This window comes from Eumetopias jubatus, unplaced genomic scaffold (genome assembly GCF_037043125.1).
Source record: "Eumetopias jubatus isolate StellerSeaLion01/CBP00866 unplaced genomic scaffold, mEumJub1_p1.0 scaffold_11, whole genome shotgun sequence".
Taxonomy (NCBI): Eukaryota; Metazoa; Chordata; class Mammalia; order Carnivora; family Otariidae; genus Eumetopias; species Eumetopias jubatus.
In genome coordinates this window covers 71,725,354-71,742,047 of record NW_028274817.1, presented here as the reverse complement: position 1 = coordinate 71,742,047, position 16,694 = coordinate 71,725,354, and positions in this window count along the sequence as shown.

Here is a 16,694-nt window from a genome sequence, read left to right as displayed (position 1 = left end):
ATTTTCGAATTTCTCGCTCTACACAGCACCGCACCCACCCCCATCCCCTGATCCAGGCCAAACGGCTCTCACTACCCTCCCCCCTACCCCCCCCCGGCTACCCCCCCATCCGCCTCAGCAGGCCTGCCAAACCACACCAAACCTTCTCCTGGGCCCTAGCCTCACCAGATCTTTCTAGCTTTGTGTATAATCACTCCGCTGGAGTTGCCACCAGTAAAACCCGGGCCCTAGGAGGTGCGGGAACCCAGGTCCCAGCTGCGGGATGGAAAAATCTCCCTTTCTTTCAGTTCAGCTGAAACAAGAGCAGAATTTTCTGCAATGAACTTTACAAGGAAACAAAAATAAACACCAAAGGGGAAAAAGAGACCAGTTTACAGAGCACAGGTGTCTGCTCCCACCTCAGCCAGGGTCTTGCCACAGATGGGCCTAAGCTAGAAACTTCAGGATTAATCCTGTAGTCTCTGCCTCCGAAACAGCTCTTGACTCTGCCCATTGCTGACCACCCCTAACACCACTGCTCTGGTTCAAGCTGCCTTTCATCTCCTGCCGGGACGATGGCAATAGCCTCCCACCTGGTCTCCGTGCTTCCATCCCGTCCGCCTCTCTTGCAAAACAGCAGCCAAAATGTTCTTGCCCAAACTCAATCCTGATATGGCCAATCTCTGTTTACCTTTCAAATGTGTCAATCATCCATCAACTCCTCAGCATGGGTATCAGGGCCCTGGCCGATCTGATCCCTGCCCGTATTTTAAGCTTTGAACCTTTCATCCTTCCACGCCATACTCACCTTAACAACACAAACCTACTCTCTGGTCCCTGACCGGGACAGGCACCCTTAAGCCTCTGAGCCTTTCTGGATGCCCTTCCATTGGCCAGAAATGCCCACCCACCTGCCCTTGGCCTGGCAAACTCCTATTACTCCTTCATGAACGTTCTCATCCGCAAATCCAGGCCAGGATAGGGTTCTCTTCTCAGCTCTCACAGTGCTTCTGCTCACGCTACGTGGCCTGTGTCCGTTTCCCCCACTAGACTCCGAGCTTCTGGAGGCCGGAAACCCTGTCTAGTTCATCTCTGTATCTCACCTAGATTGAGGCCCAGAATAGAGTTTAGTACAGAGGCAGTATCAATACCCTTTTGAAATGTTTGTCGAAGTGAAGGGGCTTGGATGGGCTGGGACAGTCATCCCAGGGCCCTGTCCCTGCCCCTCTACCTACTTACATTACTGTCCAGCCAATCTGGAGCGTCGACATGTTATTATATTACCCTACAATAACAGGGAACATTGATTGAATCCTTCCTATGGGCCAGGCACTGTGCTCAACATTTGACAGGCGTTACTCCTTTGACACCTCATGGCTCAGTGAGGTTCCAGAGGGGGCCTTATCTGAGGTAGGGCTATGATTAACGCTGTGCCCCAGGTACAGAAGCGGAGGCTCAGAAAGGGAAAGTACCTTGTCCGTGAGCACGTAGCTAGGAAGTGGCAGAGCAAAAGGATTTGAACTCAAGAGGCCTGACTCCAGAGTCCAAATGCTTAGGTACTTTGCCACAGTGCTGAGGTGAGAGGGTAGTGCTGGCCAGAGGAGAGGGAGAAGCTGGGCCCTGCAGCCTGCGCTGTTGATGTTCAGCCACGTGGCCTCAGAGGCTGGTTGCCGGTGGTAGTTAAGAGCCCAGACTCTGGAGTCAGGCTGCCAGGGTGGGCACCCCAGCTCTACCGCTTTCTGGCTCTGAATTCTCTAGCAAGTTCCTGAAACCCCTCTGTGCCTTTGGTTTTTGCTCCAGAAGATGGGGCTGACAGTAGCGGCATCCTCATGAGATTGCAGCGAGGATTACATGAAGGCCTGCCTAACAAGCCCCGGGAACAGTGCCCTGGTAACCGCTCGGTGCGTGCCGTTTACTAGCCTCGGAGTCCCGGAGCGGCCTTCGGTGCTTCTCACCCCGCTGTAGGCCGCCAAGTCTGCTCCAGGCTGGTCTCTGTGTGGCCACTGGAATCAGGGGCTCAGCAGCCAGAGAATCTCTGGCCTCAGCCTCAGCCTGGGTCACTACAGTTCCGGTGGGAGTCCAGTGGTGGTAGGCTGCCGGCTACTTCAGGCCCAGATGAAGGAACATCCAGTCTGTTGTGCAGCCCCCCCCCCAAGCTGAGACTCAGCGTTGGGAGGCCTGCATTTGAGGCCTGACTCTGCCACTAATACTTGAATAATTTATCTCTTGGGGCCTGGGTTTCTTCATCATCTGTTGGGAAAGGAATGATGTAAGCAAAACTGCTTGGTAAAAAGCACCCACTGAACTTCGATATAAGGAGCCACCACTTCTCATCAGAGTGTGGGTTCCTGGGGCGCCTGGGTGGCTCAGTTGGTTGGGCAGCTGCCTTCGGGTCAGGTCATGATTTCAGGGTCCTGGGATCGAGTCCTGCATCGGGCTCCCTGCTCGGCGGGGAGCCTGCTTCTCCCACTCCCCAACTTGTGCTCTCTCTCTCAAATAAATAAATAAAATCTTAAAAAAAAAAAGAACGTGGGTTCCTTTGGGCCAGTGAACCTGGCAGTCAGCAAAGGGCTGATGAATGAATAAATAAGCGAGTGTCTCTCCGTGCACCCCCCACCCCCGCCTAGAATCTACTGCCACCCTTCACCAGGCTCCAGCAGCCAGAGGTCCAGCTCCAAAGCAGGAGTGCTCCGGTAGTGGTCTGCAGTGCTTCTGGGAAATCAAGAAGCATGTGCTGCCCTGTTCAGGAGAAGCGCACTGACCAAAACCTGAGATCCAGAGACTTTCTTGTTCTCTTCCTCAGCAGGGTCACTGGAGCTTCCGGGTACCCTTGAAAAGAAAGACGCTACACTCGATGGTTTCTTTTTTTTTTTTTAAGATTTTATTTATTTATTTGAGAGAGAGAAAGAGCACATAATGGGGGGAGGGTCAGAGGGAGAAGCAGACTTCCTGCTGAGCAGGGAGCCCGATGCGGGACTCGATCCCGGGACGCCAGGATCATGATCTGAGCCGAAGGCAGTCGCTTAACCAACTGAGCCACCCAGGTGCCCATAGATGGCTTCTTTCTACACTTACTCAGCTGGTGAAGTGTAAGCCAGTGCAGCCTTTCTGGAGGTCACTCAGATAATACTATACATATCAAAAGCCCCCAAAAGGTGCAGGCCCTCTGACCTAGCAATTCCACTGTGGATTAAGGGCCTGTGTAAAAGATTTTCGTTGCAATTGTACATAGTTTTAGGGTTTTTCTAAAATCAAAAAATTGGAGAAACTTCAAAAGCCACCTTCTCTGGTAAGTTTTCATCATCTACACACACACACACCCGCCTCTGGTAATGATGCAAATGGTTTGAGGTAGCATATATTATAGCTGTCTTCTCCATTAAGAAAACTTCCAGGTTCTTCTTCTGAGCTCTGTGAGTGTCCCTGGGTTCTAACACATTGGATCACAATTACTGAGTTCCTTACCCCTCAGTAATTCTGTTTTCTCATCTGTAAAATGGGACTGCTGATACCACTAACAGTGTTGGGTTGTTAAAGAGATGCCATGTCAAGCTCTCAACACAGGGCCTGGCAGGCCATCATCACTCAATTCACTTTATTATGACGATTACTATCTCAGTGCGAGAGAGTTGCATGACCCCCTGTCAGTTACACCACGATGTCTTCGAGGGTGAAGACTATACTATATATTTTTTTACTCTCTGAATCTACAGGGCCTGTGTGGAGCTTGGCACATAGTAGGCGCTGAGGGAGTTTGATGAAAGAAGAAATTTCGTCCAATGCCCTCAACGTGGAGAAGAGGCAGCTGAGGCCCAAGGAGGGGGCGAGTCAAGTGTTAGGCCTAGAACTTGAGTCTTCTGTCCATAGATTGTGGTGCCCTGGGGATTTGGGGGTGAGGGTGGGGGTTGGGAGCAAACTTCTGGATTCCTTGAGCTGAACTGTCCGGGCTCTTTCGATGCTTTGGGTCTGGGAGCCGTTGTGTTGACTCTCCTCCCCATTCCTGCCCTCATTCTCTCTATCTCAGGCTCTAGCCTGGCCCAGCCAAACAGGAAGATTCATTAACCGTCTAAATATACAGAGCCCAGGGGCCATGTGCAGCCTGCAACAGAGCTGGGGTCCCAGCAGGGCCAGAGCCTGAGGCAGTGGTGCAGGCAGAGGGCTGGCTGGGGCGGGGGGGCGCCAGCAAGGGGGAAGGCCCTGGAACAGCTAATGTGATGATTGATGGGGAGGTGAGTGAAGCCAGGCCAGCACCAGGCCCTTGGAACTCCCAGTCTCTAGTCCCATTCGTAGCCATCTATCCCTGTACCACCCCCCACCCAGATTTGACCCTGGTCCCCATGCCAGCTTTGGTCCCATCCCCCTCTCCACGCTCCCCAACCCCTCAGCCCAGCTTTCTGAGCCTCAGAAGTATGGAGCTTAAGAGGTGGGCAACCAGGAGTGGGGGTGGGTTTCCCTAGGCTCCTGCCTGCTTATTATTGTAAGGGCTATTTCTCTAATCAAAACTCCCCAATTACCCAAGGGCCCCTCTGATTAATATTCCATGATAACAGGAACAGGTCACATCTGGCTGCAGGAGTTGGAATTCGACACTCCAGGAGCCCCATGATTGGTCTGCAGGAAGAATAATAAACTTCCTTTATCCTGCCCCCCTTTCCCTTCCTTCCCATTCAGAGGCTCCCCTTTTCTTCTACCTCCCCTTCCCCAGTCCTTTCCTGCCCCTCTCCAACCCCATCCAAGTTCCCCGCTTTGCCCTCTGCCCTCTGTGGAGGCAGAAGTCACCTTCCCAGCCTTGGGCAGGCCCCCTGGTCATTATCGACCCCTGCTTTGCTAGGCTGGCTCTTTGGCCAGGGAGCATCTTATGCTGGGGTGTGGCAGGCTGAGCGGGGAGGGCAGTTTCTGAGTGATCGTGGGTGCTCTGAATGTCTCATGTCATCAAACCCTCATTACCATCTCCTACAAGGCGGTCACATTATCCCTGCTTATTGCTAGGGGCACAGTGCCTCTGAGAAGCCTCTGGACTTGCCCACATCACACAGGCTATACGTGACAGAGCTGCGACTTCAAACTCAGAGCTTTCTGCTTCCAAGGCTCCTCTTCTGATCTGCTGAGGTTGGTTGCGGTCTCTGGATGCTTGGATTAAGGTGGGACCCACTGACATGACACAGAGTCAGTTCCCGGGACACCAGATCCCCGGCTTCCATTGGATTCGAGTTGGATTGTCAGGAAACAATGAGCTGAGACCTTGCGAATTCCACAGGCCAGACAGGAGAAAAGACTCGCCTTCATTCATGCGGGGAGGGGTGGTAAATATGGGACTTGGCCCCAGGTCTTCTAACATGTGGATGAAAGCCCCTTCCATTTGCCGTCCTGTGGGGGACTCTGAGAGAGAGGTTTCCCAGATGCCAGGATCCTCTGACCTGACTCCCACACTCCCAGACAAGGGCATAGCTGCTTGTGTTTGTTCAGTCTTCACCGAGGAGCCTGGGCCGAAAGCAGTCTCTGCTTGGAGTGCAGTGGGCGCAAGGAGAAGGGGCTGCGGTCGCCACTGAAGGGCAGAAAGGAGTTGCTTTCCACCTGCTCTCCCCTAGGCTGTGTGCCCCTCTGGCGGCTGCCCCCTCCTTTCCCACCAGGATTCTTAGTAGCCAGAAGAAGGGGCAGGCCCTCGCGTGTCAGGGGCACAGTTCTCCCCTGTTCTCCCTCCCCCCTCAGTGGCGGGGTGCACACAGGTTCTGTGAGTGCCTGACGGCCAGACAGCAGTTTGATTGTGCTAAGGAAGGGCAGGGCCGTGGAGTGTGCCTCCCATCCCTTACACTCTCACCTGGCACTTTCCTCGGCCTCTCACCCTGCTCGTTCCCCCTTTGTGTGCTCCTTTGCCCAACGCTATCGGAAACACCCAGGAACCACCTCCCTACTTCACAGTTGGGTCAGCTGAGGGCCCCAGATGAAGAGACTTGACTAAGGCTTGACTCCGTCAGTGGCCCAGGCTCCAATGGCTCTTCCCACGCCTGCCCTTTCATGGCTGGGATGTCCTGGCCAAAGGGCTAAAACCTGGGGCTGCTCAGTCCTTGTGTTCTGCCCTTTGATGAGGTCTGAGACCCACCGGGCTTTGTAGGAAGCCATGAGGCTTCTGGCACCCAACTACCTCAAGATGGAGGTCCGCACAGGTCTTGTGGGATCGCGATCCCTGCCTGGGGAGCAGAGGCCCAGGTCTCCCTCATCCCTAGGTTGTCTTCCTGCTCCTGCTCATGTTACCCTGGCCCCACAGCCTCTCACTTGAGCCCCTGGCCCCACCTCCTTCCTGGTCCCACTTTGCCTTCCCATGGCCCCTCTAATTCACCTTCTGCACACTGAAGCCAGGCTGACCTTCTTAAACTCCAGGTCCAGGTTACGTGCTCTCCTTCACTAGGCGTCAGCTTCCTCCTCTGTGAAGTGGGGATAAAAAGCAGACCTAGCTCATGGGGCCGTGGGGATGAACTGAGAGCATGATGTAAAGCACTTAGCTCCATGGCCAGAGGAAGAGGGAGCACCCCGTATTGTTATCTCTTCTGCTATTAATGATGAAGCCTAACACCAACTGAGTGGTTACTGTGTGCCAGGCACTGTTCTAAGTGCTTCCCTGTGCGATGGTTTCTTTAATCTCCACGACAGTTTTACATGGAATCCCTGCTATTGTTCTCATTTCACAGATGGGTATACTGAGGCACAGCAATACTGTGCAACTTGCCAAACCTCACACTGCCACTAACCTGCTGATCAAGCATTGGAATCCACATAGTTTGACTCCAGAGTTTGGCCTCTTAACCACTCAGCTGTCTTCCCTCCCTAGAAACAGTCTATGACTCCCCAGTACCTATAGGTGATTTGTGGTGTGAGGAGAAGGAGGGGTAAGAGAGCATTGAGTGGCAGCTTAAAGAATTGAGACTGTATCCTGTAGGTACTGGGGAGTCATACACTGTTTCTGGGGAGAGAAAGTAGCTGAGTGGTTCAAAGTGACTGCTTCCAGAACATCAAGGGCACTTACCTGCTTGCCAGCCCTGGCTTAGTCAGTTTCTTCAGCTTGGAATGACCCTCTCCCCACCCTCTACCAAAAAAAAAAAAAAAAAAAAAAAAAAAAATCCGTGCATATACGAACACAAACCCTGTCTTTCCAGGTATTTATTCTGAGCCCATCTCCAAAGCTAATGGTTCAAAGCAAGCACCTGGAGAGGCAGGGTTTGGGGAAGTATTTTGGGTGGGGGAGGGGAGACTTAGAGGGACACTTCAGCTGTGACCACCCTCCCGAAGCTATATAGGGTGCTCAGTGCCTGTGGTCCTTAACCATTTCACCACCTAGGGCTGTCCTTTGGAATTCTTCTTCCCCATGCCTCTCTTCTCCCTGCCCTCAATACCACAGCTTTGAAAGATCTTGTCTACCAAACCCTCTGCATTTAAAAAATATAAAGCAGGGTTGGGGAAGGCAGGTCTCTCGGGAAATCAGATACTACCTTTGAGAGGTGTATGGATTTTGCCTTCTCCACACACCCCGCCTCTTCTGAACTTGAGTTTGAATGAGTCCATGAGAGTTCTGGGCAAAGCCGAGGCCGGGGCTGGGCCCCCTGCAAATGAGAATAGAAAGATCAGTATTTTTCGCTCTGCTGTTGATATGGCTTTATTGTCATGCTGTAGGACTGACTGCAACAGACAATTGATCCGACAGCCCAATTATTATCAGAAAGCAGACCTTAGGATCAACTAGCAGAAAACCCAGATCATCAGCATTGGCAGACAGCCCCCAGCATTCAGCTGGTTTCTCTCCAACAATTTAATACAGCAGGTCAAATCATTTAGTTACCTGGGGGTGCAATTTGCAACTAATTCATCTTGGAGGGTTCACCAGGAAGCTATATTGCCTAAATTAGATGTTCTAGGGGTGTTTTATTGAGTTTTAAAATGGCCACAGTGGCAATTGGTAACGCCTGCTTTGAAAGCATTCCAGACAGAAATGGCTACAGGCCTGGCTCGATGGCAGAGAACTTTGCACGTTGGAGGGGATTCAGAGCTGTTTTCAGGAGAACATTGCTCTTGCACATGGGTACCCCTCCAGGCCTCTCTGTGAGAAGCGCTCCTAGGCCCTTTTGATCCATGTAAGCCCTCCCCTCTGCCTAGCTCTCCAGCCAAGCGTGGGGCTCTGCCCTGCATCAGCGACTCACAATTGTGACACTCCAGGATCTTCCTCCAGATAACTCAGCCTTGAAGCCCCTGATGCCCCAGCCTTATCAACAGCTCAGTTGGGAGAACCAATATTTATGGTGGATGGTCTGCAGAGCAGAGTGTCCAGCCTATCTCCTGGAGTCTCATATTATCCTTAACTTAAGGCAGCTCATCAGAAGGCTGGGTATTTGGAGCACAGCACTGTGGCCCTTCTGAAGGCAGGAGAGTAGAGCGATCACGAATCTGGGTTCTGGCGACAGACGGGTCTGGGTTTGTGTCTAGCCCTCCCACCGTCCTGCCTGTGTGCCCTTGAACAAATGATTTCATCTGACTCTCAGTTTCCTCATCTGTAAAATGGGCATAATAACATTGCTCACCTCCTGAGTTTATTTGGGGGGATTCAATCCCTGGCACGTAGTAAATGGTGGTGGTCATTATTTATTGTTATCCTGGGGAAAATTGCTTTGGGTCCTTGTGGTAGGTGGCTAGAGGGAACATTGTGAGAAAGTCAGCCTAGAATTCACTGGCTGCAGGGATGTCAAAGACATTGTGTGGTCGTTTCTCCCGGGGTCCTCTTTGTGAAGGGCCAAGGAAAAGATGTGCTTTCTTTTCTGACTAGAGAAAGCCATGCTTCTCTGGAATACTTGCTTTATCTTTATGTTGCGGATGCTATGAAGCTTAAAACTGATGATGTTTCCCTCTTTTATGAGGCTATCAGAGGAGCAGGCTCCAATATCCGTATAGAACTTTAGAGAAGGCCTTGTAAGTGTGTGTGTGTGTGTGTGTGTGTGTGTGTGAATCTTACTTCTGGCTTTATTATTTTCCTGACCTTGTTTTTCTTTATCTTGATTTCGCTCAAGTACATATTTTATCATTTTATATTTTATAGCATTTGTTCAGTTGTCCCAAATCCTTTAATGACTAACTTGTGATGTAAATGACTGCTGTAAGAACCACCATGAATTAGCCTATTTAATCGCACAACAACCATATGAGAAAGGGGTTGTTATTATTTTTTTAATAGTTTTCTTTATTTGAGAGAGAGATCAAGAGAGAGAGCATGAGTGGGGTGAGGAGCAGAGGGAGAAGCAGACACCCTGCTGAGCAGGGAGCCCCATGTGGGACTCGATCTCAGGACCCTGGGATCATGACCTGAACCGAAGGCAGACGCTTAACCACTTAACTGACTGAGCCACCCAGGCGCCCCAGGGGCTGTTATTATTATTCAACTTTTACAGACGGGACAATTGAGGTTCCGAAAGTCTGAGTTACTCACGCCAGGTCATATGGCTTGGTAGATCTGGGTAGGGACCTGTGCCATCCGACTTGAGAGCCGTACCCTCACTCTGCAGTGTGCCTCTGATAAATGGAAGGTAGGTACACAGGTGGGCATCTAGGGGATACATGTATATAGATGGCAGATTAGATAAATAGATATAGGCAGGTAAGATAGGCGTGGATGGCAGACGGACAGTGAGATGAAAGATATGATTGGTTTTTCCATAAGATAAGCAAGAGTTGCCTCGTCGGGGTGATAGAATTCTAGCCCAAGGCGAAAGAACTTGATGCCTTAGCTTGAACAATTCTACCATAAAGAAATGTTCATTCTCCCTTAGGGCTTTTGAAAATTGAGATCCTTGTGGATGTTCATTAATGCCTTTGTGGACCCCTATTCATTCATGCATTCATCCATCATGCAATTACTATGTGGCTGGGCACCGGGGACAGAGAGATAACCAAGACATGATGTGTCCCCACCCTCAAGGGGCTCCTGACTCACTGAGTGAGACATGCATGAAGACTAGAGATCACAGCGCAGATGCTGGAACCCGGGCCTCTTCAGGGTGTTTGGGAAACACAGAGGCAGCCAGGGGTGGGGAGCAGGTCAGCAAGGATCAGGAAACACTTTAAGTCATCATCTCATTGGGAAATGCTTCCAAGAGGGGGAGTTGAGCGAAGAGTAGAGGGCAATTACGGGTTTGCTAGGCTGCCGGCGGAGGACAGGCAGAATCACATGGGCAAAAGCACAACGGCGGGGGAGACCAGGGCACGGTGGAGAAGCTGCAAATAATCTGTTCTGGTTGAAAGGCAGGGGATGTGTTGGGTCGCCTAAGAGATGAAGCCGGACGGGTAAGGAGGCCAATTCCTGAAGGGCCAAGGCATTTGGAGTTCATCATACAGCAGATGGGGAGTCCTGGAAATGTCGAAGGCAGGGCAGGGACTTGGGTTTGAGAAGTGAGCCACGTAGTCAGAGCAGCATGGAGTGTGGAGGCAAGGAGACCAGGTAAGAGGCAGTTTCCGCCACCCAGTTCTGAGCCTGCTACCGTATGTGTCCCTGCTTCAACAAGTATCTATTGAGCACCTATTAAGCACCAGGCACGGTGGTCGGCATTGGAGACACGGCAAGAAACAACATGGACAAAGCTCCTTGACCTCGGGGACACACAATAAACAATAGACATAATAAACAAGTAATTTCTACATGACGTGAGAAGGTGAGGAAGAGCTACAGAAAAAGACAAAATAGAGCACAATATGGAGAATTGGAATTGTGAGGTCAGGGCTGGCCTGAGACCTTTTCGAGAAGGTGACATTTAAGCCAAAAATGTGAAGAAAGCAGAGGCCATATGAAGGACTCTCCATGTCTAGTTCCTACAGGCGTCCGCAGCCCAGGCCAGTGGACTTGGGATCTGACAGGCCTGGGTTCAAGTCCTAGCACCTTGGACAGGAAACCGCCCCTCCGAGCCTCTATTTCTCCTGTGCATCCTGCCTCCTGAGGCTGCGGTAACAGCCTGAACACAACGGTGCCTTCTAATCTGACAGGCAGGGCCCAGGGTAAAGGGGTTATTACGAATCTTCTCTGGCATCCCTTTCCAGGCCTCTGGCAGCCCCAAGGCTCTTTGCGCCTGAGGAGCCAGTGAGAGAGAAGGCCGTGGGAGACTTGCTGACAGCCTCTTGCTCAGGGGAGGGGGAGCAGCTTCTCTCAGCTCCAGGGAGGATGAAACTGGGCCACGGGCTGGGCCTGTGGCATTGTGGCTGTTGCGTCCGCCATGCACCACTGGGCATGAACCCGCCATGTGGCAAACAATCCAGCTCAGCCCCTACGGGATAGATGGGCTGCTGAGCCCAGGGACGGCAAGGGACTGACCCACGGACACACGGTGAGTAAGTCAGAAACCTGGAGCTGGGCTCTAGGTCTCCTGCCTCCCAAGTGGGTCATGGCTGAGCTGGGAGGCTCCTGTGACCTGAGTGGATTTGTTAATAGTGAGAGCCTGCCCCTGCTTTTTTTTTTTTTCCTTCTACTGAGGCTTCCTTTGGGGACCTGGAGCCCACTGCTAAAAATTAGAAGGCTAGCTAATATTTAGCATTCTTCCAAGAGATTTCCATTCATGATCTCACTGAGCCAATAACCCTATGAAGTAGTATTAACCCTATTTTTATTGGTGAGGAAGCCAAAGCTCAGAGCAGTTGAGTGACTTGTCCAAGGTTACAAGTTAGAGGTTGGGGAGCTGGGTGGCTCAGTCAGTTAAGTGTCTGCCTTCGGAGTCGGCTTCTCCCTCTGCCCCTCACCCCGCTTGTTCTCTCTCTCAAATAAATAAATAAAATCTTAAAAAAAAAAGAAATGGGGGAGCTGAACAATTTTGGTGGTTGTGTTTACGAGTCTTTGTACTCGGCCACTAGGTTATACAGGTGTGAGATGAGTGTGTGGGCATGATGATTTTGTGCGTGTGTGTGTGTGTGTATGTGTGTGCGTGTGTGCGCACATAATGGTTGTGTGTGGTTGGTTGTGAGTTGGGAGGAGTTCTTGGCTAACTCCCAATTGCTCTGTCATGCTCTGCACAGGGGCTGTCTGCGGCACAGGGCGAACTAAGCCTGGGGGTTGGGGGCCTGTGGTTCAAAATAACCGTGACCTGACGTCCGTGTCCCCTATCCCTCTGTTATAAGAGCAGCACACATTAGCAAGAACATGCACAGACACCACGGTGGATGTGAAACCACTTGCATGTGGTTCTCCAAACTGTGGTCCCCAGACCAGCAGCATCAGCATCACCTGGGAACTTGTCAAAAATGTTAATTCCTGGGGCGCCTGGGTGCCTCGGTCGGTTAAGCATCTGACTCTCGGTTTCAGCTCAGGTCATGATCTTGCCATGGTGGGATCGAGCTCTGCATTGGACTCTGCTCTCAGCATGTAGTCTGCTTCGGGTTCTCTCTCTCCCTCTCCCTCCTGCTCTCTCTCTCTCTCAAATAAATAAATAAAATCTGGATCGCCTGGGTGGCTCAGTTGGTTAAGTGTCTGCCTTCGGCTCAGGTCATGATCCCAGGATCCTGGGATTGAGTCCCACATTGGGCGCCCTACTCAATGGGGAGCCTGCTTCTCCCTCTGCCTGCCGCTCCCCCTGCTTGTGTCCCCCCTCTCTCTCTCTCTCTTTCTCCTGGACAAATAAAGAAATAAAATCTTTAAAAAAATAAATAAATAAATAAAATCCTAAAAAAAAAAAAGAAATGCAAATTCCCGGGCTCTACCCCAGTCCTACTGAATCAGAGACTCGGGGTGGGGCCCAGCAATCTGTGTTTTAACAAGCCCTCCAGGTGATTCTGATGCAGCCTAAGTGTAAGCATTAGATACAGGCGGGAGGGGCGCAAAGCCTGCTGGGATGCATGCTTCCATGTACATGTACACACGTGCCAGGGCCCAGCACTTTACAGTTTACCAAGGGCCTTCTCACCTATAACCTCCTCCGATCCTCTTAACAACAGGGATCCCGCCCACTTCCCAGATGAGTAAACTGACTTCCAGGGAGGTGAGGTCATGCAGCAGCAAGTCCTTGATGGATGCCAAGCATGGCAGTCTTCTCCTTTCGCCCAGGGCCGGTCTTGGATCTTCCTACCCTTGCCCCCCATGCTGGTCCATGGCTTTTCCTGCCCACAGCAACCTCCCAGAGGAAAGAGAGCAGAGAGATGGCCGACCTTGGCTTTCTGCCCACCCCGCCCCACCCCCTCTTCCTCTTGTCAGCAGCACCTGTAGAACAAGTTCCCTCTTCCCCAGGTGACTTGACCTGACAAGGAAGGAGAACAGAGTCCACAGAAGTAAAAGGGGCTCCAGGGACCCAGTGGCTATTTTCTAGGGGGTGCCTAAAAGTGGATCTGGGGGCAGCAGAAAAGTTCGGGCTCAGAGTCTGCTCTCCATTTCTTCCTCTGGATATGGGAGCTCCACTGGAGCTGGCCCAGCCCCAGTGGAGGGTGAAAGGTGGGGCCTCGAGCTGATTTCTGCCCAGGCCCGTCTCCCATTCTGACCACATGGCTGCTCTGGGGGCCCTGGCAGGAAAGTGAGAAGACTATCTAGTCTGCCAGAGGGGCTGGGGGTAACAAGAAGAGACAGAGAGAGGGGGCATGTCTGGGTCCATGGAATTAAGGTATATACACAGCCAAGAGACCAGAAAAGTAGGCATAGGTCCAGAGCATGTTGGCAAACATCTGGCCCAGTGATTCTCAGCCTGGGATTTGTGTGATTTCTGGGAGGAGGGGGGAGGTGGTGGTCTATTCTCAGGGGTCACGAGTTCTTTGAGAATTGAACTTTTATGTTCTTATTTTGATGGTAATCTAAACATGATTTTTCTTACACTTACAACAGCAGCTATAATTCACACTGGAAGACATTTTCATAGCCTCTGTTCAATTCTGAAGACATTTCTCAAATGAGGGACATGCAGATCTGGGGGTGGGAGTTGTAGCTATTCAAAGATATCATTTCAGGGGCTGGTTCTGCTGGAATGTTCATCCAGTAAAGGGAAGAGCTGTGGATTCCACTCCACAGTTGAGAAGCACTGATTTTGTTCAGCCCCTTCATGTTTCAGTTGAGGACACTGAGGCCTATAGAGGGCTGAGCACTTGCTTGAAGTCTTCCAGGAAGTCAGGAGCGGGGCTGAGACCACAACCTGGCCTAGAACTCTTCCTGTCACACTTGTAGGGTCGTGGCTCAGGCCATGGCAGGGGCAGGCAGGGTGGCAGAAGTGTGTGCCTCAGATAGTTCCATTAAGATTCATCTGGTCCTCCTTCTGTTCGTGGGAACTGCATGGTCATTTGGATCTCTTTAAGAGATGCGGCCAGCCAGGGGACAAATGGGGAAGAAGCAGGACTCAAATTTTCATGCCACGGTGACTATGGTGTCTCCATTCTGTGAGACACACACGGATGGGCCAAATGTAGCCCCTGCTTACTCCCTGCTCCAGCACTGTCTGGGGAGGCAGGTGCAAAGATCATGGCAATGCCTCTCAACTCTTCAAAGCGGACTCTCCCATCCATCTGGCTTGTGGACACTTACTGAACATTTACGATATGCCAGGTACTTCTTTACCTATAAGATGTCGAGATGTCACTGAAGAAGGTGTGGCCCCCTTTTGTAGATGGGGAAAATGAGATCCCGAAAGGTTAAGCAAACTGCTTCTAGGTGGCTGAGCCAGGCGGGCCGATTCCTGGCCACATTTTCTTAACCTTTCCCTGTCTCGTTGATCCTTGTGGTAACAGCCCTGGAAATGGGCCTGGATGGGTCATTTCTCCCCATTTCACAGAAGAGGAATCTGTGGCTCAGAGAGGGGGAACGGTTGGATCCCAGGGTATGAAGCTAGGAACTATTTGGTCTGCTTCCTGATGTAGTATCTGCTCACTAGCCTTAGGCTGTCCCATCGGAGACCTGAGACGGTGAGATCTTTGCAGATCTGGTGGCATGTCAGAAACAAACCAGTAAAAAATCGGTGGCAACCGCAAATTCATTAAGATTATAAATTGGTTGAAAATAAATCTGTCTAGTCACAGGTTTTCCATGTAATAATAATTTCCAGGCACTATGGGGACGTTTTGTTTGTTTGGTTGGTTGGTTTTTGTTTTTTTGCACTTGGAGTGTGTTTGCCTATTTTCTGGATTTTTCAGTTTTTATTTTTCAGGGGAGAATAATTCGGGGATTCATTTTCAACTCATTCTTCCTGCTCTGGTCGTTCAACAAGATTTGCACAAACTTTGAAATCATACCTCAGATTCTAAAGAAATCACCCCAAAAGCAAGTAAGTTGAAACTGAAAAGTTTCCATCTGCTACTCCCAGCTTCCATAAGTTTGTGTAAGCTAGGATGAATATACAACCTTTCAGTGCAACACAATCTGCTTTTCAAGTGATTTGCCTTTAAGTTTTGCAAATTGAATTTTTTTTTTTTTACCAGTGATGCTCACGTTCTTTATCTTTAACCTACACTCTCACTGGTTTCAACATACACCCCTTTTCAACCTAAGCGGCTTTTGCTTAGCATCTTTTCAACTGTGCCATGGTAATCATGTGTTCCCACTGGGAATGCCGCTTGTTGTCAGGATTGAAGTGCTGTATGGTTTCCGGGACAGGGACAGACTTGGGCTGAGCTTTGTTGGTGTAATGGTGCTTGAAAGTATTGGCAAGGAAAATGCCAGCAGGCATATTGTCCACACACACAGCACACCAGGCAGGGTGTGAGGTGAGAGAAGCATCGGAAGGCAGTGAAAAGGATCGGGGCGTGGGGTTCATGGCGGCCCACGTACCGCTGCCTCAGTGTTGGTCCACATTGTCTGTGCCTCGGTGCTCCCAGCCCTGGCTCTCCCTCAAAAACTGAGCTGGGCCCCTCTCCTGGGTAGCAGCAGAGCAGAGTCTAGGCTCAGAGTGGTTGCCCCACTGGCCTTGCACGTGTTGATCCTTCCACCGAAATGAAACAAATACCCTTCAGTGCATCTGACCAGGAAGAATGGGAGTTTCAGTGAATTAGAAACAATGCCCCACAAGTAAAGAATGAGCCCCTCCCTTCGAAGTGAACAATGCCCTGAAAATGCTTAAAATTGTCAGAAAATTTGCTGAAGCATTGCATAGTATGTCAAAATGACCAATAACTGGAAAAACAATCACTAAAGGAGTATGATTTTTTTTCTCTAGTTTATCGTTTAGAACCAATTTTTTTTTCATCATTTCACTTGGAGTCAGACCAGACGGGTTGGAACAAAGGTCCTCATCTCGTTCTCCCTGGAGTTGCCTAGAGCACCACTGGGCCCATGCTTGAATTGCATTCAGCTGGGCCTCATGCCTCCTTTTTCTACACTCTTGCACTGCATTATCTGTCTTGAAGTAGATCCTTTGGCCTCGGAATTCAGAGAAGAGAGCATGTGGACAAATCGAGGTTAAATCAACCCTATAGCTAGTACGGATTCAAAGTAGATTTCTTCCTTTCTTTAATGGGTTTCTCTGTGTTTTCTAAATTTCCTACAATGACCATGTATTACTTTTGTAATGAACAAACATAAATCCCACAATAAGAAGCTGAATGCACATATTCAAAATGCAGAGCCAAACCACGTACCAAACACAGTGATGGGTACTTTGGGATTGGGACTGTGGGTCCCTGTCCCGTGCCGTCTGGTCCTACTGGAGGCTTACTCTCTCAGCTAGTAACTAGGCTCCTCTCAAACCTCCACGGTAGCTTCGTCTGCCAAGAGAGCCAAGGAAGGAGGTAGGGTA